The sequence below is a fragment of the Haematobia irritans genome, chromosome 1, assembly GCF_050003625.1.
Source record: "Haematobia irritans isolate KBUSLIRL chromosome 1, ASM5000362v1, whole genome shotgun sequence".
NCBI classification, from domain to species: domain Eukaryota; kingdom Metazoa; phylum Arthropoda; class Insecta; order Diptera; family Muscidae; genus Haematobia; species Haematobia irritans.
In genome coordinates, this window is record NC_134397.1 from 229,225,204 (window position 1) to 229,252,924 (window position 27,721).

A 27,721-nucleotide genomic window follows, 5' to 3' on the forward strand; every position below is an offset into this window, starting at 1 on the left:
CTGATAAGTCCCTGGTCTAACAAAGAAAAACACATTTTTTTTTGTCAAAATTCGTTTTTATTATTCAACATAGTTCCCTTCAAAAGCGATACAACGACTATAACGACCTTCCAATTTTTAGTAGTACTCCTTCGCTTTTGCCTCAAAATAGGCCTCAGTTTCGGCGATCACCTCTTCATTGCAGCCAAATTTTTTTCCTACGAGCATCCTTTTGAGGTCTGAGAACAAGAAAAAGTCGCTGGGGCCAGATCTGGAGAATACGGTGGGTGGGGAAGCAATTCGAAGCCCAATTCATGAATTTTTGCCATCGTTCTCAATGACTTGTGGCACATTGCGTTGTCTTGGTGGAACAACACTTTTTTCTTCTTCATATGTGGCCGTTTTGCCGCGATTTCGACCTTCAAACGCTCCAATAACGCCATATAATAGTCACTGTTGATGGTTTTTCCGTTCTCAAAATAATCGATAAAAATTATTCCATGCGCATCCCAAAAAAACAGAGGCCATTACTTTGCCAGCGGACTTTTGAGACTTTCCACACTTCGGAGACGGTTCACCGGTCGCTGTCCACTCAGCCGACTGTCGATTGGACTCAGTAGTGTAGTGATGGAGCCATGTTTCATCCATTGTCACATATCGAACTAAAAACTCGGGTGTATTACGAGTTAACAGCTGCAAACACCGCACAGAATCATCAACACGTTGTTGTTTTTGGTCAAATGTGAGCTCTCGCGGCACCCATTTTGCACAGAGCTTCCGCATATCCAAATATTGATGAATGATATGACCAACACGTTCCTTTCATATCTTTAAGGCCTCTGCTATCTCGATCAACTTCATTTTACGGTCATTCAAAATCATTTTGTGGATTTTTTTGATGTTTTTGTCGGTAACCACCTCTTTCGGGCGTCCACTGCGTTCACCGTCCTCCGTGCTCATTTAACCACGCTTGAATTTTGCATACCAATCAATTATTGTTGATTTCCCTGGGACAGAGTCCGGAAACTCATTATAAAGCCAAGTTCTTGCTTCCACCGTATTTTTTCCCTTCAGAAAAAAGTATTTTATCAAAACACGAAATTCCTTTTTTTCAATTTTTTTCACAATAACAAAAGTTGCTTCACAAAAGACGCTCTATCGCACAAACTCATTGACTTACAGACGTCAAATTTAGACACGTATGATTTGAAGGTTGGTACTATATAAAAATAATGCATTGATTACTAGCGACGCCATCTATGTGTCAGACCGGGGACTTATCAGCCAACCTGTTACAAAGCTTTGACTCCTGTCCATCTATTAAAAAATAAATAAATATGCACTCCTATTACCGGGCCTCCAAAAGTTGTTTATCTTAAATCTTTCAGGAAGAGTGGTATAAGATTGATCCCGAATATACCAAAAAGATGGTAAAGTCTGGTATTGAGAGGTAATATGCGACGCAATGAATATGGGCTCCATGAAAATTCGCCCCAAAACCTAACATAATTGAAGTATGACCTCATGGAAAACATTCATTTTATTTTTGGGGCAAATATACCAAAACGTTGGTAAAGCCTGAGAGGTAATACGCGGCGCTATGAATATGGCCCCCAATGAAAATTAGTCCAAAAACCTTACTGAATTATGAACCCAAAAAATATATTTGGAAACAACACCATGTTTTTGTGATTAACTTCGTTTTATTTTTTGCCGTTTTGCATTATGAAAATAAACCCCAATAATGCAAATGAAAATTAGCCCTAGGTTAGGTTAGGCTATGTGGCAGCCCGATGTATCAGGCTCACTTAGACTATTCAGTCCATTGTGATACCACAGTGGTGAACATCTCTCTTATCACTGAGTGCTGCCCGATTCCATATTAATATTATAGCCGAGTCCGAACGGCGTTCCACATTCCAGTGAAACCACTTAGAGAAGCTTTGAAACCCTCAGAAATGTCACCAGCTTTACTGAGGTGGGATAATCCACCGCTGAAAAACTTTTTGGTGTTCGGTCGTAGCAGGAATCGACCATGTGTATGCAAGGCGGGCATGCTAACCATTGCACCACGGTGGCTCTCAAAATTAGCCCTAAATTCATTTGTTGCATTGTGTTTCGTTTTGAAGTGAAGCCGTTTTCGATTTCTGGTATTTGACAATCCATGCAACGATACACACACAAAAATAATTTTTGGATTCAATCACGAAATTTCCTGATCCAATTAATTTTTAATTGAAATGTCTTCAAACATAGAAATTATAGTACCATGCACCATAGTCAATTAACATATTAATTGATCCAAAAAAATAATTTTAGTTTTAATTAGAAAATTTGTTCAATCACTTAAGTTTTTAATGGAATAATTTTGAAAATTCTATTAAAAATCTTAATTGGAAATATTTTGGTGAAAAATTTTCAAATTTTCATTCTCTTGCTATTTGTTAACAAGTAAATATGAGTTTACAAATCAAAATTATAGCAGATACTTCAAATTATTATTTTTTGCTTAATTTTAACAAGCATTTTATACAAAAGATAAAAATCCTAAACACGATCTTTTCTTATATTCGATTTTTTTTATTTTTAGTTTAAAGATGCAATATCTCAGTCAAGTTAAAAATTATTTCTTTAAATTAAAAAAGTTTTTCGTTACTTTAAGGAAAATTTACCCTGATTCGAAGAAATGTGACTTTAGTGGAGAGACGCAAATTTCAAACATGTATGAAAGTAATCGGTCACTGGAACATGGGTTTGTCATTGACGGGGTAAATTTACACTTTGGAGTTTGGAACAAAAAGGAAAAGCTCTTGGTATAAGTTGAACAATCGCTTTTTCGGATAGTTGTTGTTCAGTAAATGTTTATTTTGATCTGATTTTATTTTATTTTGAGAGTAAAGAAATTAATAAATTATATGGAAGTTTAAAAATTATGATAAACTGGAGCCTACGTACATGTCCAGTAATAGGTGTGTCAGTGGTAATTTGCACCAATTTCCCGTAGGGAGTAAATGCAATGTCTGATACATGTCGAATACTTTTTAGGCTACTGTTGAAATATTTAATACTCACACCTGCCCATCCTCCTGCCCTTACAGATTTTCATAATAGAGCTAATGGTCCTTTCGTATCAATTTCGTGTTTTAATATGACTATGTTTTTATACCCTCCATCATAGGATGGGGGTATATTAACTTTGTCATTCCGTTTGTAACACATCGAAATATTGCTCTAAGACCCCATAAAGTATATATATTCTGGGTCGTGGTGAAATTCTGAGTCGATCTAAGCATGTCCGTCCGTCCGTCCGTCTGTTGAAATCACTTTAACTTCCGAACGAAACAAGCTATCGACTTGAAACTTGGCACAAGTCGTTGTTATCGATGTAGGTCGGATGGTATTGAAAATGGGCCATATCGGTCCACTTTTACGTATATCCCCCATATAAAGGGACCCTCAGATTTGGCTTGTGGAGCCTCTAACAGAAGCATATTTCATCCGATCCGGCTGAAATTTGGCACATGATGTTGGTATATGGTCTCTAACAACCATGCAAAAATTGGTCCACATCGGTCCATAATTATATATAGCCTCCATATAAACCGATCTCCAGATTTGGCTTGCGAAGCCTCAAAGAGAAGCAAATTGCATGCGATCCGGCTGAAATTTGGTACATGGTGTTGGTATATGGTCTCTAACAACTAACACATCGGTCCATAAGATTTGGGTTCCGGAGCCTCAAAGAGAAGCAAATTTCATCCGATCCGCCTGAAATTTGGTACATGATATTGGTATATGGTCTCTAACAACCATGCAAAAATTGGTCCACATCGGTTCATAATTATATATAGCCCCCATATAAACCGATCCCCAGATTTGGCTTGCGTAGTCTCCAAGAGAAGCAAATTTCATCCAAGCCGGTTGTAATTTGGAACATGGTGTTGGTATATGATCTTTAACAAGCGTGCCAGAATTGGTCCATATCGGTCCATAATTATATATAGCCCCCATATAATACGTTCTCCAGATTTGACCTCCGGAGCCTCTTGGAGCAGCAAAATTCATCCGATCCGGTTCAAAATAGGAACGTGGTGTTAGTATATGGTCGCTAACAACCATACCAAAATTGGTCCAATCACACAAAAATTGGTCCATATCGGTTCATAATCATGGTTGCCACTAGAGCCAAAAATAGTCTACCAAAATTTTATTTCTATAGAAAATTTTGGCAAAATTTTATTTCTAGAGAAAATTTTATTCGGTTCATAATAAAATTTTCATAATTGTCAAAATTTTATTTCTATAGAAAATTTTGTTCAAATTTTATTTCTGTAGAAAATTTTGTCAAAATTTTATGTCTACTTTGTCAAACTGAATTATATACGTATTGGATCGTCTTTTTTGATTTAATATATACCACGTATGGACTTACATAAAATTTAGAAGATGGTGTTAGGAGGTTTTAAGATACCTTGCCATCGGCAAGCGTTACCGCAACTTAAGTAATTCGATTGTGGATGGCAGTGTTTAGAAGAAGTTTCTACGCAATCCATGATGGAGGGTACATAAGCTTCGGCCTGGTCGAACTTACGGCCGTACATACTTGTTGAATTTTATTTAGGCACCAAATTCCCATCACGAAACCCGAAATAATTTGTTATTAATCTATGATCATCCCATCATCATATATAATTCCTTTCTTTTGAGAGTTATTTCCTTCGTGAAAATATGTTGCATAGTGGAGGGTGCTTACGATTCGATCCAGCTGATTTCCTCATCGTATTTACTACTTTAATGTATAGTTTTTTTTATATATATTTTGTTTTATATTTTTTTTGTATGTTGCTTGACTTATGACTAGGCATTTTGTAATATGATATTATATTTTTTATGGCCTAACTAATGTTCCTTATCTGAAACTACTTTATGCCTTTTTTTGTGCTGAGTCTTTTTATTTCTACATTTCATTATTCGTTCATAGTTTTTATTTTACTGGTGTAGTTGAAGCTTAGACTGACTTTTGCTTTAATTACTTGAGTTTTACTGATCTGCCATTACATCTCAGTTTCAGACACCTTAGGTTTTTTTTTTGTTTTGGTCGACCATTTAATGAGCTTCTTATGTTGTGATTTATGTTTTCATTAGTATCTCCCTATGGGATTTTTGCTACCAATATTTTCTTCTCATATTTTTTGCTTTACTTATTACTGTCTGTTGTGTGCGATTAGCATTAAAATAATGGTATTTAAGTATTCTATAGTAGATATATTCCCACTGTAATTAAAGACCCTACAATGTTGTTTGACTGCCACTCATATTGTGCCATCAATTAAAGTCATTATGTACTTTGAGTTTGAGGAAGCTTACCCCCATAGGCTTAAAAGGCAATTGAACTGATTTAGGGTTTAAAAAAGTTTTCATATCAAATATTAAAACGGAGGAAGTGAAATCTATAGATGTGTTTGAATGCTACATATGATTATGGACATTTTTAAAATGAGGAACGGCATACTGAATTTGTAACTATACTGTTCTAATTTTACTAGGGCGTAGAGGTCTTGGTCGTGATCACCTCAAACATGAAACATTTTTCCCAAGAAAATTTGATTGTGTCTTAAGTCTTTTGTTTTGATAAAATAATGTTTTCTGAAGGCAAAAAATACGGTGGAGGCAAACACTTGGCTTGATAATGAGTTTCCGGACTCTACCCCAGGGAAATCAACAATAATTGATTGTTATGCAAAATTCAAGCGTGGTGAAATGAGCACGGAGGACGGTGAACGCAGTGGACGACCGAAAGAGGTGGTTACCGACGACAACATCAAAATAATGAATGACTGTAAAATGAAGTTGATCGAGATAGCAGAGGCCTTAAAGATATCAAGGTGTTGGTCATATAATTAATCAATATTTGGATTTACGGAAGCTCTGTGCAAAATGGGTGCCGCGCGAGCTCACATTTGACTAAAAACAACAACGTGTTGATGATTCTGAGCGGTGATTGCAGCTGTTAACTCGTAATACACCCGAGTTTTTCCGTCGATATGTGACAATGGATGAAACATGGCTCCATCACTACACTCCTGAGTCCAATCGACAGTCGGCTGAGTGGACAGCGACCGGTGAACCGTCTCCAAAGTGTAGAAAGACTCAAAAGTCCGCTGGCAAAGTAATGGCCTCTGTTTTTTGGGATGCGCATGGAATAATTTTTATCGATTATCTTTAGAAGGGAAAAACCATCAACAGTGACAGTGAATTATATGGCGTTATTGGAGCGTTTGAAGGTCGAAATCGCGGCAAAACGGCCCCATATGAAGAAAAAAGTGTTGTTCCACCAAGACAACGCACCGTGCCACAAGTCATTGAGAACGATGGCAAAAATTCATGAATTGGGCTTCGAATTGCTTCCCCACCCACCATATTCTCCAGATCTGGCCCCCAGCGATTTTTCTTGTTCTCTGACCTCAAAAGGATGCTCGCAGGGAAAAAATTTGGCTGCAATGAAGAGGTGATCGCCGAAACTGAGGTCTATTTTGAGGCAAAACCGAAGGATACCAAATGGTATCAAAAAATTGGAAGGTCGTTATAAAGGGTGATACGGTCAAAATTTGGTTAAGGGAAAACGCGTGTAAATCGGTGAAATCGTTTATTTAAAAAATCAAATTAAATTTCTTTTTCAAGTTCAATTAGTATAAAATTCAGGAAAAATATTCAGTTAGGCTTTCGCTTTTCCAAATCCGAATTGCCGGGCCTCACGCTTGACACCTGCCACCAGATTTTGTACAGCCACCTTGTCCACCTTCTTCGCCGCAGAAAGCCAGTTTGCCTTGAACTGCTGCTCGTCCTTAGCAGTTTTCTGGTCTTCTTTAGGTTCCGCTTGACAATAGCCCAGTATTTCTCAATTGGGCGGAGTTCTGGCGTGTTTGGATGGTTCTTGTCCTTGGGAACCACCTGCATGTTGTTGGCGGCGTACCACTCCATGGCCTTTTTACCGTAATGGCAAGATGCCAAATCTGGCCAAAACTGTACGGAACAACCGTGTTTCTTCAGGATAGGCAGCAGACGTTTATTCAAACACTCTTTCACGTAAATTTCTTGGTTGACAGTCCCGGAAGTTATGAAAATGCTGCTTTTCAAGGTACAGATGGCTTGCCAAACCAGATATTTCTTTGCGAACTTTGACAGTTTTATGTCCTTGAAAATATCTGCTACCTTTCTCCTTCCTTTTGCGGTATAAAACTCCTGTCCCGGAAGCTGCTTGTAGTCGGCTTTGACGTAGGTTTCCTCGTCCATTACCACGCAGTCAAACTTCGTCAGCATCGTCGTGTACAGCCTCCGGGATCGCGCTTTGGCCGTCGTATTTTGTTTATTATCGCGTAGTGACTCCAACCTTCTTGTAAGTCGATAGTCCGGCTCGTTTTTTGGCTCGATGCACGGTTGTAGGCGATACACCCAGCTTATTTGCGGCATCTCGGAGAGAGAGGTTAGGGTTTCGCTTGAAACTACCGGCAACTCTCTTTGTCGTCTCAGCGGCTTCCGGTTTTCGATTTCCCCCCGATCCAGACTTCCTGGCTGTCGACAAACGTTCCCCAAACACTTTAACTACATTTGTAACGGTTGATTTGGCAACTTTTAGCGATTTTGCCAGCGTTGCGTGCGAGTAGCTCGGATTTTCGTGATGCGCGAGCAAAATTTTGATACGCTGCTCTTCTTGCTTGGACGGCATTTTGACAACTGAAGAGTGAATTCCAAAATCAAAATAGGAGCAACTTTCTACACACACACCTTCAAAATGAGGGGTGTTCAGGTTTTTTAAATGCAAAATTGAAAGAAATACGTCAAGTTTATATTGACCAAATTTTGACCGTATCACGTTGTATCGCTCTTGAAGGGAACTATGTTCAATAATAAAAACGAATTTTGACAAAAAAATGTGTTTTTCTTTGATAGACCGGGGACTTATCAGTCAACCTGTGATACCACATTGGTGAACTTCTCTCTTATCACTGAGTGCTGCCCGATTCCATGTTAAGCTCAATGACAAGGGACCTCCTTTCTATAGCCGAGTCCGAACGGCGTTCCACAGTGCAGTGAAACCACTTAGAGAAGCTCTGAAACCCTCAGAAATGTCACCAGCATTACTGAGGTGGGATAATCCACCGCTGAAAAACTTTTTGGTGTTCGGTCGAAGCAGGAATCGAATCCACGACCTTGTGTATGCAAAACGGGCATGCTAATCATTTCACCACTCCCTTAGTTAGATTAAAGCTTCTACTTTAAAATAACATCGATAAATAAATCGAAACTTTATGGGGAAATAGAGTTTGGTGTGGTTTTCCAATGTCCTCCTAAGTGGACATTGGTAGTCAAAGGGTTAATTGATAACAGCCACCACTCGTGGTATCACAATGAATAGTCTATGTGAGCCTATAATAAAGAGCTTCTAATTAACCTAAACCAACCTAACGATGAAAATGGGGATTAAGTGTCGAATGGATCATGCCAGTCAGTCTGTCTCACTGTTATCTATATGTGAGCTAGATCTAAACCTGAACCGATTTCGATGATAGTTTGCAGGTTTAATTGACATTACATTGTGCTAAATGTGAGTACACTGAAAAAAATATTTACGTGATATTAAAGATTATGTAACCTACATTTTAAAATATTATTATTACAAAATATTAAGGACAAATTTCTTTAAAATAATGACATTTTAATTAAAACAAAGTTTATAATCTTTACTTCACAATTTTTTTTTTCATTAAATTTAGGACACAAATGTTGTAAATTTGCATTCCTCCGTTAATGTCGCATGTCTTTGAACTAAAGAAAATTTTCCTTAAAATAAAGAAACACATTTTTGATTTAAAGAAATCGTCCTTAAATTAACTGAAATATTGAGTCATTAGATTTAAGATAAAAAGGCTTCAAATATAGGCTAAGACTTATTTTGAGGACTTAGCATCTTTGGTATAAAGTTTTTGTGGAATACTTTGAGGTATCCGTAATAATTTGCATTTTTTTAACCGGCATTTGTTTGTACGTGAATAGCTTTTTTAATATACCATGAAAAGAAAATGAAAATTCTATAAATGAGGTCTGAATCCCAATTTTAGTTTTATAAACCCTAGAGTTAAGGCCGCTAAAAAATATCTTTATTTTAAAGAAGCCGCATCTTTGGCTCGAAATCAATACCAAAATCCTTAAGAGAAGGTCAAAATCTTTGAATCCAAGTAAACTTTTTTTTGAGTGTAAGATGGGTTAATAAATAAGGCTATTATGACCATAATTTTGGAAAATAGGGCGATGTATATATGTGGGAGCTATATCTAAATCTGAACAGATATCCATGATTTGTTGCACATATAGAAAATTGGAGTAAGCCAACATTGAATAAGATCGATTGATAATAAGGATTTTATGGTCTAATTTGGGGGAATCGGGCTATATGCTAAATCTGAACACATTTCGATGATTTTTTGCAAATATAGTAAGTACTATAGAAGATTAGACTTGGCCAACTTTGAGTGAGATCGGTTAATAAATAAGGGGTTATGGCCAAATTTGGGGAAATCGGACGATACATGTATATCTAAATTTTATCCGATTTTTTCCCAAATGCCATAGCGTTCGTCCTTGTGCCAAGAAAACGCTATTCGTAAATTTTCATCAGAATCGGTTAACAATTGTGACAGAAATTCTGCGAACTACAAATTAGAGGTGTGCACGTGAGTAATGTTTTACTCACACACACCCACGACGGAAAAATCTTACTCACGCACAATAGTGTTTGGTAGGACTCACGCACAGCCGAGTCCAAACGGCGTTCCACATTGCAGTGAAACCACTTAGAGAACCTTTGAAACCCTCAGAAATGTCACCAGCATTACTGAGGTGAGATAATCCACCGCTGAAAAGCTTTTTGGTGTTCGGTCATAGCAGGAATCGAACCCACGACCTTGTGTATGCAAGGCGGGCATGCTAACCATTGCACCACGGTGGCTCCCCGAAATGTCGTAACTCACGACAAATATTGTGACTCACGAAAAATGTCGTGAATCACGAATAATTCTCTAAATAATTTACCTTAGGGGCGTGTTTGAAAACATGAGCATGATTAAAATCGAGAGCGTTATTAAATTCCTAACATCCCAGGTGTCACTAAAATTGTAAATGAATTCATCTCGTTCGCGTTTTATGTCCGTGGGCGGGATTTTTTTCGTGAGCGTATTTTTCCGAAATTCACGAAGAAATTATTTTCGTGACTGACGCTCATGCATGACTTTGGTTTGTTAATCACGCTCACGCACACTCACGCCGTTGCCATCAGTGTGAGTCATGACTCACGCGTGAATCGCGAAATTTTTCGGGATTCACGATAATTTTATATCACGTGCACACCTCTACTACAAATACATGGACAGACGGACACCAAGGGGTCTAAAATCTAAAATTTCTAGTAGGCACATTCTTTTTTTTTGGCAAATCAAAGTTATACCCTAACCACTATGTGGTTTTTGGTATAAAAATATGTTTCTAATATTAAACAAAGAGGTCGTAGGTCTGTACAAAAAAAACTCATCAAGGCATGGATTATTTAATTTGTACTTATTATTAATTTTCTAACTAAATTCAGAAGGAGATTTTTGGGCTACACGAATGCTTTACGTAGATGCTTTTTACATATCGAGATATTATGCCAATATCTTCTATCAAACCAAGGGGTCTAAAATCTAAAATTTCTAGTAGGCACATTCTTTTTTTTTGGCAAATCAAAGTTATACCCTAACCACTATGTGGTTTTTGGTATAAAAATATGTTTCTAATATTAAACAAAGAGGTCGTAGGTCTGTACAAAAAAAACTCATCAAGGCATGGATTATTTAATTTGTACTTATTATTAATTTTCTAACTAAATTCAGAAGGAGATTTTTGGGCTACACGAATGCTTTACGTAGATGCTTTTTACATATCGAGATATTATGCCAATATCTTCTATCAAACTCCATATATAAAATATAGAAAAATAAAATACTCGCATATATCCAAATACCTTTTTAACTATTTGCTATTCCGGTGTAGCAATATACGGCCGACTTAAAAACGTTTGGTGGTCACTTTATAATGGAATCTTCATTGGGCTTATTAAAACTTTTCATCAATACAATATTTCACACTTTTAACTACCTTATATCACTAAAGCAAAAACAAAACGCGAAATATCTAGCATTTTATGTTAATGTTTTGTTTCTTTTGTTGTTTTTTTTTGTTTTTAATGATTATAATTATTTTTTGAAATATTTTTGTGGTGCGAACACTTTTAAAATACTCTTAAATGGTATTTAGCTACCTCCGCGGGAACTACTGTTTTGCGTGAGCGTGCCGTCCCATATAGCCAAGCCAATAAATGATGGTGGCTCTTGAACCATACTGAAGGCTTTCAAAAGAGTCATTTGCGCCTAGCGACAACTTAATTTAAAACAATTTTCTAGATTATGACTTCTTAAGTGAGCTGGTAAGCTACTTAGCTCCCACAGACAGGGCTGCTGCTGCTGATAATTGCCTGCCTATGTTAAGAGTTCATTTAATGGATTTCCTAGTCAACTTGTCTCAAAAATTGAGAAGATTGAACATTGTTTCCTAAAACCTTAGAACAACGAAAAAAAAGTAAAGTCATGTTATCTTGAAGCTTATTCATGTCTTTAGTTTCATTTTTCGATTTTTTTTGTCTCTTTCCAAAGAACGATACTAGATACTCTGAAAATAAAACGTTGGCTAATGTGTTCATTGCATTGGAATTGGTTATATTTTCTTTTCTTTCCTTTGACTGTTCAATACTACGGCAGCATGATCTTATTTTCATTTAAAGTCTAGGCTTTTGAATTTCTTGTCGCGATCACTGGCGTTGTCTTTCTGGTTACTTAGTTTTGGGGTGTCATGTTTCCAAATATGTGTGGGCGTTTTGGCGGTGTACCTGCCTATCCAATGATTTTCCCTTTCGCGAAAACATAGCCATTAAACATGTTAGTTTGTCGCAGACATCCCATTTATATCGTTGTCGCATAGTCGTCTATTTTTGTTGGAGTGTCGATTGGGTACGACACTTTATCTATTCAGCTGGTGGCTCTTAAAGTTCCCCCTCCAACTCTTCTCACATTAACTACCATGGCTGCTGGTTAGCCCCGAGGAAGCTATTGCAAAATGTTGTACTTTGGGCTTCTCTTGGGAGTTTCGTTTCGGCCTACGTCACTTAAAACTATACGATAGATAGTGTTAAGAAAACACTTTGTTATTGCCAACTATGGTGATAAAGGCTATACACTCAGAAAATAATGGGTAGTCGAAGAATTCGAATTACAGCTATTTACAAATGAGGGAAAATTATGAAGAAATTTGCTATTTTTTTTTAATGACCCAGAAAAAAATGGAAGTTGTTCCAAAGGCACAACTTTAAAGGCGCTTCCAAAAATGTCCTCCCAAAGATGTTCTTTATTTTAACTACACAGGAAGTTATTTTGATAAAATCTTTTATTAAACGCTTTTTTCATATTTTTAATGAGTAATTTTAACTTTTTCGTTTCAAATGGGTTAAAAACATAGTAAGAAATAATAAAATGTACAAATTATTAAAATTTTGGTGGCTCTTAAAGTTCCTCCCCAACTCTTCTCACATTAACTACAATGGCTGCTGGTTTCCCCCGAGGAAGCTATTGCAAAATGTTGTACTTTGGGCTTCTCTTGGGAGTTTTGTTTCGGCCATGTAATTTTAACTTTTTTGTTTCAAATGGGTTAAAAACATAGTAAGAAATAATAAAATGGTACAAATTATTAAAATTTTGTCGATAAAAAATGTTAAATCCATTCTAGAAAAAGTTCGAATTTTTGAAAATATTTTAAGTCAAACGTTTCAGACAAGCGTAAGAATGCATTGAAAATCATACACATTTATAAAATTTATTTAGCAAAATGTTAAAAAAAAATGTAATTCACATCCTAAACACTGAATTCGAATTACACCTAAAGAAGTAATGTCAAAGTCAGTCAGTCCGTCCGTCCGTTCGTCTGTTGAAATCACGCTAACTTCCGAACGAAACAAGCTATCGACTTGAAACTTGGCACAAGTAGTTGTTATTGATGTAGGTCGGATGAGCCATATCGGATCACTTTTACGTATAGCCGCCATATAAACGGACCCCCAGATTTGGCTTGCGGAGCATCTAAGTGAAGCAAATTTCATCCGATCCGGCTGAAATTTGGTATATGGTGTTGGTATATGGTCTCTAACAACCATTCAAAAATTGGTCCATATCGGTCCATAATTATATATAGCCCCCATATAAACCGATCCCCAGATTTGGCTTGCGGAGTCTCTAAGAGAAGCATATTTCATCCGATCTGGCTGAAATTTGGTACATGGTGTTGGTATATGGTCTCTAACAACCATAAAAAAATTGGTCCACATCCGTCCATAATTATATATAGCCCCTATATAAACCGATCCCCAGATTTGGCTTGCGGAGCCTCTAAGAGAAGCAAATTTCATCCGATCCGGGTGAAATTTGGTACATGGTGTTGGTATATGGTCTCTAACAATCATGCCAAAAATTGGTCCACATCGGTCCATAATTATATATAGCCCCCATATAAACCGATCCCCAGATTTGGCTTGCGGAGCCTCTAAGAGAAGCAAATTTCCATGCCAAAATTGGTCCTATTTGATCTATTTTATATATAGCCCCCATATAAAGCAATCCGCAATCACACAAAAATCACGATTGCCACTCGAGCCAAAAATAATCTACCAAAATTTTATTGCCATAGAAAAATTTGTCAAAATTTTATATTTCTATAGAAAATTTTGTCAACATTTTATGTCTTTAGGAAATTTCTATACAAAATTTTGTCAAATTATTTTATTATCATAATTTCTATACAAAATTTAATCAAATTAAAATTTGAAAATTTTGTCAAAATTTTATTTCTATAGAAAATTTATAAATATATATTTCATAGTTGGAGAGGAACATTTTGCAAGATCTTCCAAATTATTAAGAATTCTACCTATCTTCCAAACAGTAATTTTTTTTTTTTTTTTGGTAGACTCGTGTTCATAATTGTATACACGTAGCCCCCATATAAAGCGACCCTCATATTTCAATTTTGGCTCTAAAATTACCGCACAAAAGTTCATATCGGTTCGTAATTATTTCTTCCCTATATATACCGGTCAGGAACTTAATATATGGTTAGGTTAGGTAGCAGCCCGATGTATCAGGCTCACTTAGACTATTCAGTCCATTGTGATACCACATTGGTGAACTTCTCTCTTATCACTGAGTGCTGCCCGATTCCATGTTAAGCTCAATAACAAGGAACCTCCTTTTTATAGGCGAGTCCGAACGGCGTTTCACATTGCAGTGAAACCACTTGGAGAAGCTTTGAAACCCTCAGAAATGTCACCAGCATTACTGAGGTGGGATAAACTACCGCTGAAAAACTTTTTGGTGTTGCGTCGAAGCAAGAATCGAACCCACGACCTTGAGTATGCAAGGCGGGCATGCTGACCATTGCACCACGGTGGCTCCCTGAACTAAATATATACGTATTTAATCGACCTTTCTTTTGTTTATTATATATCCCGCCTGGACTAGCTTACAATTTAGAAGATAATGTTAAGAAGTTTTAAGATGCCTTGCCATCGGTCGCAACCCAAGTAATTTAATTGTGGATGACCGTGTTTAGTAGAAAGTTCTACGCAATCCATGGTGGAGGGTACATAAGATTCGGCCTGGCCGAACTTACGGCCGTATATACTTGTTTTGCTTTATATCGAAAACCCTCACCAAATGAGAGTAATTTCTAAAAATCCCCCTACGATCTCTAAACACCCAGTGTAGAAAAATATGCAAAAATTATAAAACTATAGTTTCCTTCATTTTACCATGAAAAACAAACTTGAATTTAAATTTTTATTATGTGTTTCCTATTTAACCTTAACCTAAACCCTAGTATTTCGTACCTTATTAACCCTATTACTTATTGGTCATACCTTGTTATGACCAATTATACAGTAAGCATTTTATGTAGTAAAACCCATCTTCCTTACTCGATTTGTGCATAATTTTATATTACTGCAATACAAGAGAGTAAAGTTAACATAATGGCAATTTTTTTTTTTTGTTGAGACGATAGTTCTTTCCTCTGTGGCAAAACAATGAACCATGAATATTATGTTAAGTTGCTTAGCCATATCGTAGCATTTATGACGATTGCCATCGCGGCAATGGTCTACAAATATTGCTTCCAATACCATTTTACATAATTTCGAAATTCTAATTTTCCAATATGGATTTGATTGCTTTTGCATATTTTATAGGAAATTATTTTCTAAGCACCATAACCAAAGTAATGGTTAACGTATGCACTCGCCGTGGCAGCTTCATAGTTTCAATATGAGAATTTGATCAAATGGCAAAAAAACATAAAGGTGCAATATAGCAATTAAGAGCATAAATATGCCATTTATTTATATTTTTTGTCATCGGCAACCAGCTCTCAAAAACCTGAATATCGATCGACTAGGGTGGTCGAACAAGCACTTATCACCTGATACAAGGATATCAATTCTTCATCAATTCTTTGTTCTTTCTATATGCCTCTAGGGAGCCACCGTGGTGCAATGGTTGGCATGGCCGCCTTGCATACACAAGGTCGTGGGTTCGATTCCTGCTTCGACCTAACACCAAAAAGTTTTTCAGCGGTGGATTATCCCACCTCAGTACTGCTGGTGACATTTCTGAGTGTTTCAAAGCTTCTCTAAGTGGTTTCACTGCAATGTGGAATGCCGTTCGGACTCTGCTATAAAAAGGAGGTCCCTTGTCATTGAGCTTTAACATGGAATCAGGCAGCACTCAGTGATAAGAGAGAAGTTCACCAATGTGGTATCACAATGGACTGAACAGTCTAAGTGAGCCTGATACATCGGGCTGCTTAACCTAACCTATAGATGCAGTACGCCCCGCATATTCTACACAGAAAAAATGATCAGTAATTGTTTTTAACAATTAACAATTGAAATGATTCAATTAACTTCTTAATTAAAACAAAACTCAATTACACGGAACAAAATATTTTTGGTTAAAAAAAAAAAACAAGTATATACGGCCGTAAGTTCGGCCAGGCCGAAGCTTATGTACCCTCCATCATGGATTGCTTAGAAACTTCATATAAACACTGCCATCCAGAATCGAATTACTTAAGTTGCGGTAACGCTTGCCGATGGCAAGGTATCTTCTAAATTGTATGTAAGACCATACGTGATATATATTAAATCAAAAAAGATCGATCTAATACGTTTATAATTCAGTTTGACAAAGTAGACATAAAATTTTGACAAATTTTTCTACAGAAATAAAATTTTAACAAAATTTTCTATAGAAATAAAATTTTCACAAAATTTTCTATAGAAATAAAAATGTTGAAAAAATTTTCTATAGAAAGAAAATTTTGACAAAAATTTCTACAGAAATAAAATTTTAACAAAATTTTCTATAGAAATAAAATCGTGCTAGATTATTTTTGGCTCGTGTGGCAACCATGATTATGAACCGAATAAAATTTGAACAAAATTTTCTATAGAAATAAAATTTTGACAAAATTTTCTATAGAAATAGAATTTGGACAATGATGAAAATTTTATTATGAACCGAATACAATGTTAACAAAATTTTCTCTAGAAATAAAATTTTGACAAAAATTTCTACAGAAATAAAATTTTGACAAAATTTTCTATAGAAATAAAATTTTTGTAGATTATTTTTGGCTCTAGTGGTAACCATGATTATGAACCGATATGGACCAATTTTTGTGTGATTGGACCAATTTTGGTATGGTTGTTAGCGACCATATACTAACACCCCGTGCCTAATTTGAACCGGATCGGATGAATTTTGCTCCTCCAAGAGGCTCCGGAGGTCAAATCTGGAGAATGTTTTATATGGGGGCTATATATAATTATGGACCAATTCGGGCACGGTTGTTAAAGATCATATACTAACACCATGTTCCAAATTACAACCGGATTGGATGAAATTTGCTTCTCTTGGAGACTTCGCAAGCCAAATCTGGGGATCGGTTTATATGGGGGCTATATATAATTATGAACCGATGTGGACCAATTTTTGCATGGTTGTTAGAGACCATATACCAATATCATGTACCAAATTTCAGGCGGATCAGATGAAATTTGCTTCTCTTTGAGGCTCCGCAACCCAAATCTGGGGATCGGTTTATATGGGTGCCATATATAATTATGGACCGATGTGGACCAATTTTTGCACGGTTGTTAGAGACCATATACCAATACCATGTACCAAATTTCAGCCGGATCGGATGCAATTTGCTCCTCTTTGAGGCTTCGCAAGCCAAATCTGGAGATCGGTTTATATGGGGTCTATATATAATTATGGAACGATGTGGACCAATTTTTGCATGGTTGTTAGAGACCATATACCAACACCATGTACCAAATTTCAGCCGGATCGGATGAAATTTGCTTCTCTTTTAGGCTCCGCAAGCCAAATCTGGAGATCGGTTTATATGGGGGCTATATATAATTATGGACCGATGTGGACCAATTTTTGCATGGTTGTTAGAGACCATATACCAACACCATATACCAAATTTCAGCCGGATCGGATGAAATATGCTTCTGTTAGAGGCTCCACAAGCCAAATCTGAGGGTCCCTTTATATGGGGGCTATACGTAAAAGTGGACCGATATGGCCCATTTTCAATACCATCCGACCTATATCGATAACAACTACTTGTGCCAAGTTTCAAGTCGATAGCTTGTTTCGTTCAGAAGTTAGCGTGATTTCAACAGACGGACGGACGGACATGCTTAGATCGACTAAGAATTTCACCACGACCCAGAATATATATACTTTATGGGGTCTTAGAGCAATATTTCGATGTGTTACAAACGGAATGACAAAGTTAATATACCCCCATCCTATGATGGAGGGTATAAAAAATTATCACCAAAATATTTCCAATTAAAAAGTCAATTGAAGTTGATTTTTTTTTTCAATTAATAAATTAATTGATACAATTAACTTTTTAATCAAGATAGCAATATTAACTTAACATAATTATGTCAATGCATGGAAATTTTAAAATTTTTAATTAAAAAAATTAATTGATACAATTAACTTTTTAATCAAATTCTGAAGACTAAGTCAGTTAAAAAAGTGATGAGCATTTTTGAAATTTTTTAATGAAAAATGTATTTAAAACAATCAATTGTTAATCAAACTAAACACTCTAAGCCAATTCAGAAAGTAATTGAAAATAGTTAATTAAAAAATTAATTGAGTCTTGCAATCAAATGAATTAATTAAAAAATTAATTGAAATCAATTAATTTTTTAATCAATGATTGTTTCTACGCCCAATTAAAATTGTGATTGATACTATCATTTTCGTGATAGAAGACATTTCAATTAAAAAATTAATTGGATCAATTAATTTCGTGATTGAATCAGATTTTTTTTTGTGTGAATCAAGAAATCAATTGATCCCATTAATTTTTATTGAAATTTCTTCGGTCATAGTAAATATATTGAAAATTAAAATTTAGTTGATTTAATTCTTTCTGTGATTGATTTTAATTTTGATTAAAAATTAATAAATTCTTTTCATTAATTTTTAATCAAAATAATCTAATCTAAAATTTGAATATTTTTTTCAATTAAAATTTTATTTGAAAAAGTTAGTGCTATTTTTCTGTGTACACAAATTAATAGTAATGAGTAATTGTTTAATTGCATCAATAAATTTTTTAATTAACATTCGAAATCAAAGTTTACTGGGCTATGTACGGCGATTCTTCTTTGATAATTATCTTATAAATTTTTACAATGAGATTCGACGTCGGATTATATGGAGCATCTTTCCAGTGTCCCTAAAAACAGTTATGGAGGGTAAATTGACAAAAAAATCCAGGGTTATCGATAGAGGGCACCGCAAGCTAGACGCGGTTCGATTCGATTACTTGGATCATTTCTTGGCTACCCATGGCTCTATTGGTATATACCAATGACCAAGAATACAGTGAAAGTGCTGGGAAGATGGCGTAAACTCTGATGGAAACGTGTTGGTCACCGTTTTATGAAATTCACTAGATGTGATGTGGAGAAGAATAAACCGATCATGGGGATGTGTTATGCCGATTTTTTGGATCAATTAGACGCTGAATTAAAGAAAAAATCTTCTCATTTGGAGAAGGTTAACGTGGCAGCGTCATTTATTTCAGGCTCATTTAGACTATTCAGTCGATTGTGATACTCAATTGGAGAAAAAAAAAAATATACGCTGTCGCTCCAACTTCCCTCCTTGTCATGGTTGTATCTATCGATTCGGGCAGCCAACTTATGCCTCCACGTGATATGACCCCCGAGGGACTTTTTTTTTCAAAACTTTAAAAAAGATATTCGCCGTGCACAAATATCAGTCCAATAGTGGTAAAGTCGCTTCTACGACTTTTGAGATAATGATTAAAGTCTAAATTTAACGACACAATCTAAAGTTAACTTAATTGGGTTAGGTTGGGTATAGTTGTATCCGGATATATTTAGACTCCCTATTCAGTGCATTCAATGTCAAGTTTTGTGACATGGGATCTTCTTCTTATAGTCGATTCCGAACACTCAGAAACGTCACAACTGAGAGAGGATAAAACAGGGACTGAAAATCATGTTGGTGTTCTGTCGAAACTGGGATCGTATACAAGGTGGGCATGTTAACCACATCTGCAAGATGGCTCCTAAGACAGCCGATAACAAAAAGTAGATTCAAACAAACCGCCAACTTTCAAAAATTTTAAGAGGCCAAAAAATGAGAAATCATTTGACAATGTCGAAATCCTACAGTTTCAAATTTTGAAAAATTCCGCAAGTAGATGTCAAAAGTTCTAAAAATCGACCATTTCCACACCGCCACATATCATAATACCGCTGAATTCTATGTTTTTCCTATTAACTTCATCCAAACTCTGATATCATAACCTTTTTTTCTCCATTACCATATTTCTCATATAGTCCGTATTAAAATCGCGATAACAGCAAAATCTACTCTAATAAATTGATTTAGTCCGCCACAAAAAATGAAATCCCCGCTTTAATCTTATTTGCTTCGAAAAATATCTCTGCCAGATGGATTTCATTTCTAAAGAAATATGAGAACTTAACGAAGGGAATAAAAAACAAAAGGCTCTTAGAAAAGAATGAAATCTACGAATACATCGTCGCCATCACCACCACCACAATCAACAAATAAACATTCCATAAAAAGTCATAAATTTTAATGTTTATTGTATGCAACAGGCACATAGCACAACAAACAACCAACATCAAGCACCACCTTATGTTGCATGCATGTAATTTGCCAAAGTAAATATTATAAAATACGGACAAAAAAAAAAACTAAAACTCACCGAAACGAAATAAGAAAACGAAAGGAACTATAGCAAACAATGAGACTTTTGTGTGTGATATGTGAGACAATCACTTTGCCGTAACAAGTGGAACTGATGAAAGGAAACTAAAGTAAAGCGAATAATTTGAAGTCAACCGAAGTCGGTAATGGGTAATCGACCTAATATAAAAAATCGTATTATACTACACCCAAGAAAAAATTAATCTACTATTAAAGAAAATCTACACTCAAAAACAAAATTCTACTTCCATAGATCCATAGATTTTTCCCGTTCCCTTAAGGAATTGTATATTGATTCCCAGCACGTAGTATCACGTTGGTGAAAGCAAGACATGGAGTGTCACTGACCATATTTGTCAATAACTCGATGATGATGCATCTATTTTTTGTCAAACTTTTATTTCCATAAACATTTTGTTAACATTTTATTTCTATAGAAAATTGTGTCAAAATTTTATTTCTATAGAAAATTGTGTCAAAATTTTATTTCTATAGAAAATTTTGTCAAAATTTTATTTCCATAGAAAATTTTGTCAAAATTTTATTTCTATAGAAAATTTTGTCAAAATTTTATTTCTACAGAAAATTTTGTCAAAATTTTATTTCTATAGAAAATTTTTTCAAAATTTTATTTCTATAGAACATTTTGTCAAAATTTTATTTCTATAGAAAATTTTGTCAACATTTTATTTCCATAGAAAATTTTGTCAAAATTTTATTTCCATAGAAAATTTTGTCAAAATTTTATTTCTATAGAAAATTTTGTCAAAATTTTATTTCTATAGAAAATTTTGTCAAAATTTTATTTCTATAGAAAATTGTGTCAAAATTTTATTTCTATAGAAAATTTTGTCAAAATTTTATTTCTATAGAAAATTTTGTCAAAATTTTATTTCTATAGAAAATTTTGTCAAAATTTTATTTCTATTGAACATTTTGTCAAAATTTTATTTCTATAGAAAATTTTGTCAACATTTTATTTCCATAGAAAATTTTGTCAAAATTTTATTTCTATAGAAAATTTTGTCAAAATTTTATTTCTAAAGAAAATTTTGTCAAAATTTTATTTCTATAGAAAATTTTGTCAAAATTTTATTTCTATAGAAAATTTTGTCAAAATTTTATTTCTATAGAAAAAATTTATTTCTATAGAAAATTTTATCAAAATATTTTTGCTGCAAGTAGAGGATGCTGATGAGGAATGTGGTAATTCTGTCTATAGGGCGTTGCCCAAATAAATTTGACAAGCATACTTTTCCTCCGTTGGTTAAGCTACACTTGTAGTTTAGTCAATGCATGGTTTTAAGCTGAAAACAAAAATTAAAATGTTATTTCCATAAATCATTAAGAATAGAAATAACATTTTGACAAAATTTTATTTTTATCGAACATTTTGTCAAAATTTTATTTCTGTAGAAAATTTTGCCAAATTTTATTTCTATAGAAAATTTTGTCAAAATTGTATTATTAAAGAAAATTTTGTCAAGATGTTATTTCCATAGAAAATTTTGTCAAAATTTTATTTCTATAGAAAATGTTGTCAAAATTTTATTTCTATAGAAAATTTTGTCAAAATTTTATTTCCATAGAAAATTTTGCCAAAATTTTTTTTCTATAGGAAATTTTTATCATAATTTTATTTCTATACAACATTTTGTCAAAATTTTATTTCTAGAGAAAAGTTTGTCAACATTTTATTTCTATAGGAGATTTTGTCAAAATTTTATTTCTATAGAAAATTTTTTCAAAATTTTATTTCTATAGAAGATGTTGTCAAAATTTTTTTTCTATAAAAAATTTGGTTAAAATTTTATTTCTATAGAAAATTTTGTCAAAATTTTATTTCTATAGAAAATTTTTTCAAAATGTTATTTCTATAGAAAATTTTGTCAAAATTTTATAGCAATAGAAAATTTTGTCAAAATGTTATTTCTATAGAAAATTTTGTCAAAATAGTTTTGCTGCAAGTAGAGGATGCTGATGAGGAATGTGGTAATTCCGAAACAGCTGTATATCCAACCATCTTGCCGTCTATAGAGCTTTGCCCAAATAAATTTGACAAGCATACTTTTCCTCTGTTAGTTAAACTACACTTGTAGTTTAGTCAATGCATGGTTTTAAGCTGAAACCAAAAACAACAATAGGTTAGGTTAGGTTAGGTTAGGTAAGGCTAGGTTAGGTTGAGTTGCAGCCCGATGTATCAGGCTCACTTAGACTATTCAGTCCATTGTGGTACCACATTGGTGAACTTCTCTCAACAATAACAAGAACATTTTGTCAAAATTTTATTTCTATAGACAATTTGGCCAAAATGTTATGTTATTTTATTTCTATAGAAAATTTTGTCAAAATTTTATTTCCATAGAAAATTTTGCCAAGTTTTTTTCTATAGGAATTTTTTATCATAATTTTATTTCTATACAACATTTTGTCAAAATTTTATTTCTAGAGAAAAGTTTGTCAACATTTTATTTCTATATGAGATTTTGTCAAAATTTTATTTCTATAGACAATTTTTTCAAAATTTTATTTCTATAGAAGATGTTGTCAAAATTTTATTTCTATAAAAAAATTTGGTTAAAATTTTATTTCTATAGAAAATTTAGTCAAAATTTTATTTCTATAGAAAATTTTGTCATCATTTTATTTCTATAGAAAATCTTGTCATTATTTTATTTCTATAGAAAATTTTATCATAATTTTATTTCTATAAAAAAATTTGTCAAAATTTTATAGCAATAGAAAATTTTGTCAAAATGTTATTTCTATAGAAAATTTTGTCAAAATAGTTTTGCTGCAAGTAGAGTATGCTGATGAGGAATGTGGTAATTCCGAAACATCTGCACATCCAACCATCTTGAAGTCTATAGGGCTTTGCCCAACTAAATTTGACAAGTATACTTTTCCTCTGTTAGTTAAGCAACACTTGTAGTTTAGTCAATGCATGGTTTTAAGCTGAAATCAAAAACAACAATAAAAATGTTTTTTCCATAGAACATTTTGTCAAAATTTTATTTCTATAGAAAATTTGGTCAAAATGTTATTTCCATAGAAAATTTTGTCAAAATTTTATTTCTATAGAAAATTTTGCAAAATTTTATTTCTATAGAAAATTTTGTCAAAATTTTATTTCCATAGAAAATTTTGACAAAATTTTATTTCCATAGAAAATTTTGTCAACATCTTATTTCTATAGAAAATTTTGTCAAAATTTTATTTCTATAGCACATTTTGTCAAAATTTTATTTCTATAGAAAATTTTTTCAAAATTTAATTTCTATAGAAAATTTTGTCAAAATTTTATTTCTATAGAAAATTTTGTCAAATTTTTATTTCTATATAAAATGTTGTCAACTTTTTATTTCTATAGAAAATTTTGTCAAAATTTTATTTAGTTACAAAATTTTGTCATAATTTTATTTCTTTGTAATTTTTTTTCAAAATTTTATTTCTATAGAAAATTATGTCAAATTTTTATTTCTATAGGAAATTTTGTCGACATTTTCAATAGTTTCTTCTCCCGAATATCTCCCTCATTGAGCGTCCTACCGAATTCATGTTCCTTTTTTAATTCAAGGGGTCAAAACGAACAATAAAATCCTGCGAACAAAAAGCAACATACAACAATGAAGAACACGTTGACGACCCAAGACTATTCTGTTGGTGATGACTGACTTTGTCTAGCCATTGTTTACCTTATTTTCGAAAAGAAAATGAACAAAAAAAAAGAAAACTGCTATAGAAAAGAATTTATATTCCTTAGAAGAACCTTGGCTGACCAAGTAGTTTCATTCAAAGAAGAATTTACATGTTCTATTTACACAATGCCAAATGAAATTCATGTGATTCAAATGAGGAGCCCCTCACGGTAATCGTAGCAAAAACAATAATGGATGATACATATCCGTAGCTCTCTATGACTAATAAAATTTAATAATACATCTTTGTTACTTTTTATTATCATTTATGTTCTGTGTATTTTTCTTTTATTGGCCTGTGTTAAATCTTGATTGTAGTTCACTAACATACTCAACTGCAACAGGATATGGATACATATTAAGATTAACAAAAGGGGATAATTCATTTCTAAAAAAAATACTTTTTGTAGATTAGATAGTGCTACGGATGCCGAAGATATGGTCTCATTCATAAAACACTCTTAGAGCCATATTCAAGCAAAGTATTCATAAAATATCAGGTGCTACCCTGACAGCAATTTTTTAAATTTTAATTTTATAGATCCCAGATTTAAAGCCAGATAGGTCGCAAAAAAATTTCTTTATTTTAAAGAACCTGCATCTTTGGCTCGGAATCAATACCAAAATCCTTAAAGGAAGGTCAAAATCTTTAGATGCAAGTAAACTTTTTTTTTTGTTTTGCCACTTATTTTGAGATTGAGACAACCTTAGAAATTCAATAGAACCAGCAAACATGTCATATTGGATGAACATTTGACCGTCAAAAAAATTTGTTTGCACATTTGACAATCGTTCAAAAACAGGATCGTGTTGTTTGGTCGAAAGAAATATTCCAAAATAGTGGTTTTGTACCTATGAGCCCGAAAGTAAACAGAAATCGACTCTATTGCAATATGATCCAAATCCAACAAAAGTTGCTCGCGCACGAAGCATTTCCAAAACACAAGATCGCATTTTTTTCAGAAAGACTGGGCATATAGCAATCGTACCACTAGAACATCGTAGAACAGTTAATGCTGAGTGGTACACAACTATTTGCTTGCCAGTTGTTTTCCAAAAAATCAGGAAAACCAACCGCCGAAGAAGGATCACTCTTCACTACGACAATGTGAGCTATCAAACATTGGCTCAAACAACCGCATTTTTGAGCATTAAAAACTTCGATTTGTGGCTGAATTTGGCACTGTTTTTATTCCCGCAAGTAAAACAGGAAATGAGAAGAAGCAGTTAATTCATTCAGACTGCATGTTTTGGAGTTACCTCAATCGGAGTGGCAAAAATGCTTTGACAATTGGTTCAGACACATGCAAAAGTTTATAGATCTTAATGGGGAATGATTTCGTGATTAATATTCGTTATTGTTCTCTAATCCCGAAATATAAAAGGCAACCCGTCGTCGGTTAAAATGTCCCATTATGTCAATTTTCTCATGAAATTTTTCGGTAGTGTAATTGAACTTTAACCAAAAAATCAAAGGGTCGAGTTTGAATTAGAAAAATTTGATATACGAGTGTAGCTCTGTTAAGCTGAAATTCATAAAATATCTGCCACAAAATATACTATTAATTTTTTTATACGCAGTACCCATTTGATATCACATATTTCCAACCACATGGTAATTAAAATCCAATGTTAAAAAAAAAAAACAACGAAAGGTAAAAATTGCTAATGACATCAAAGCTAATAATAAAGTGCAATGACTCTTTTTCAAGTCTACTAAAATTCCCAAAACGTGTAACTTCCCTTTGGTGAACAACGTCAAACCATATCTGAAGAAGTTTTCTAAAATGCATGCTGTGCTTTATGGTAAACATTATATTTCCTCATTCGGTTTTGTGGTTCCCTTTTTGGAAGAATCAAAGGTCATGTGCATGTTATGCTCTGTGTCAAAGGAAACATTATCGTTGGTTTTTGTCAACATTAAGTTCCCCTTACAAACAGTTAGTATTAAATAAAACCGAGATTTTGATTTCTTTCTAAAGAAAGTGGTTTTTATCTGAGATTTCCAACTACGATTATGGACGCTTTTGCTCTTGTTCAGCCTTTTGTTGGCCTGATGATGATGATGATCATCATCATCATTGTCATCTTGAGAACATGTTGAGCTCTTCCTTTGTTCTTGTCCACAAGAACACTTTGAACTTTTTTGTTTTTATTTTGTTTTGGAGGCGAAATTTAACATTTTGTGGCGCCACAGAAAATCTTGAATGCAGCGTTATATCAAATGGGGAAGTATACCACAAATCATTCATTTATTAAATTTACTCAGCATTTTTTTCTGATTCCATTAATGAAATTAATTGATCCGGAATTCAGTCATTGTAGTACCTATCCAGTGTTACCAACCACTGAAGGCCAAAAAGCACCAAAAATATATATTATATATCCAGTACCCAACATAAAAATGACTTCAGCTAAAATTCAGTGTAGTAAAATGTCATCCATTTTCTTCTTAATTTTTCAATTTGATTAAAAAGTTAATTATATTAGTTACAGGGAATTTTAATTCTAATTGGTTGACTGAGACGATTTTAAATGCTGAGATGTCGTCCCTTATGATGGCATCTATTGTTAAATTCAATTTTAAATGATTTCGTAGTCTTTTGAGTAATATAAGAAACCTAGTACGTATAATTCCATACAAATCATTTTTATGTCTGACTCCGTTTTACGATTACAATTTTTTTGTATTGTAAAATTTTGTTTCACTACAAAATATTTTTGTTAGAGTTTTTGAAAAACAAACAACAAAATATTTCCAGTTAAAAAGTTAATTGAATTTGAATAAAAAATCAATTAAAAATTAATTGATACAAATAATTAAATTTTTAATCAAATTAATAAATGTTTAATCAAATTAATAATTTAATTCACTTAAGAAAATGATTACAAAATCATATGAATTTTTATAAAATTACAAGAACATTATTTTATAAAATGGTAAAATATTTATACAAAAATAAAATAACCATAAATTAATGAAGGCAGCAATGAACAAAAAAAAACAGAATTGTGTATTATGATAAAAAATAATTAAATTTCGAATAGGCCAGGCCGAATCTTATGTACCCTCTACCAGTCTTCTACTAACGACTGTCATCCACAATCGAATTACTTGGGTTGCGGTAGTTGCGTGGAATATACTAAACAAAAAAATACCGATCAAATACGTATATAATTCAGTTTGACAAAATTTTCTATAGAAATAAAATTTTGACAAAATTTTCTATAGAAATAAAATTTTGACAAAATTTTCTATAGAAATAAAATTTTGACAAAATTTTCTATAGAAATAAAATTTTGACAACATTTTCTATAGAATTAATATTTTGACAAAATTTTCTATAGAAATAAAATTTTGACAAAATTTTCTATAGAAATAAAATTTTGACAAAATTTTCTATAGAAATAAAATTTTGACAAAATTTTCTATAGAAATAAAATCTTGACAAAATTTTCTATAGAAATAAAATTTTGACAAAATTTTCTATAGAAATAAAATTTGACAAAATTTTCTATAGAAATAAAATTTGACAAAATTTTTTA

At 33.3% G+C, this 27,721-nt stretch overlaps 2 protein-coding genes across 7 annotated transcripts in view; one reads left to right on the forward strand and one right to left on the reverse strand.

The window, feature by feature from the left end:
• Atg16 (Autophagy-related 16) overlaps positions 1 to 27,721 on the forward strand; it is a 553,304-nt gene that overhangs the window by 172,204 nt on the left and 353,379 nt on the right. The window lies entirely within an intron of this gene.
• The window catches only part of LOC142221448 (uncharacterized), a 424,700-nt gene that overhangs the window by 133,865 nt on the left and 263,114 nt on the right, over positions 1 to 27,721 (reverse strand). The gene's annotated exons all lie outside the window — the stretch shown is intronic.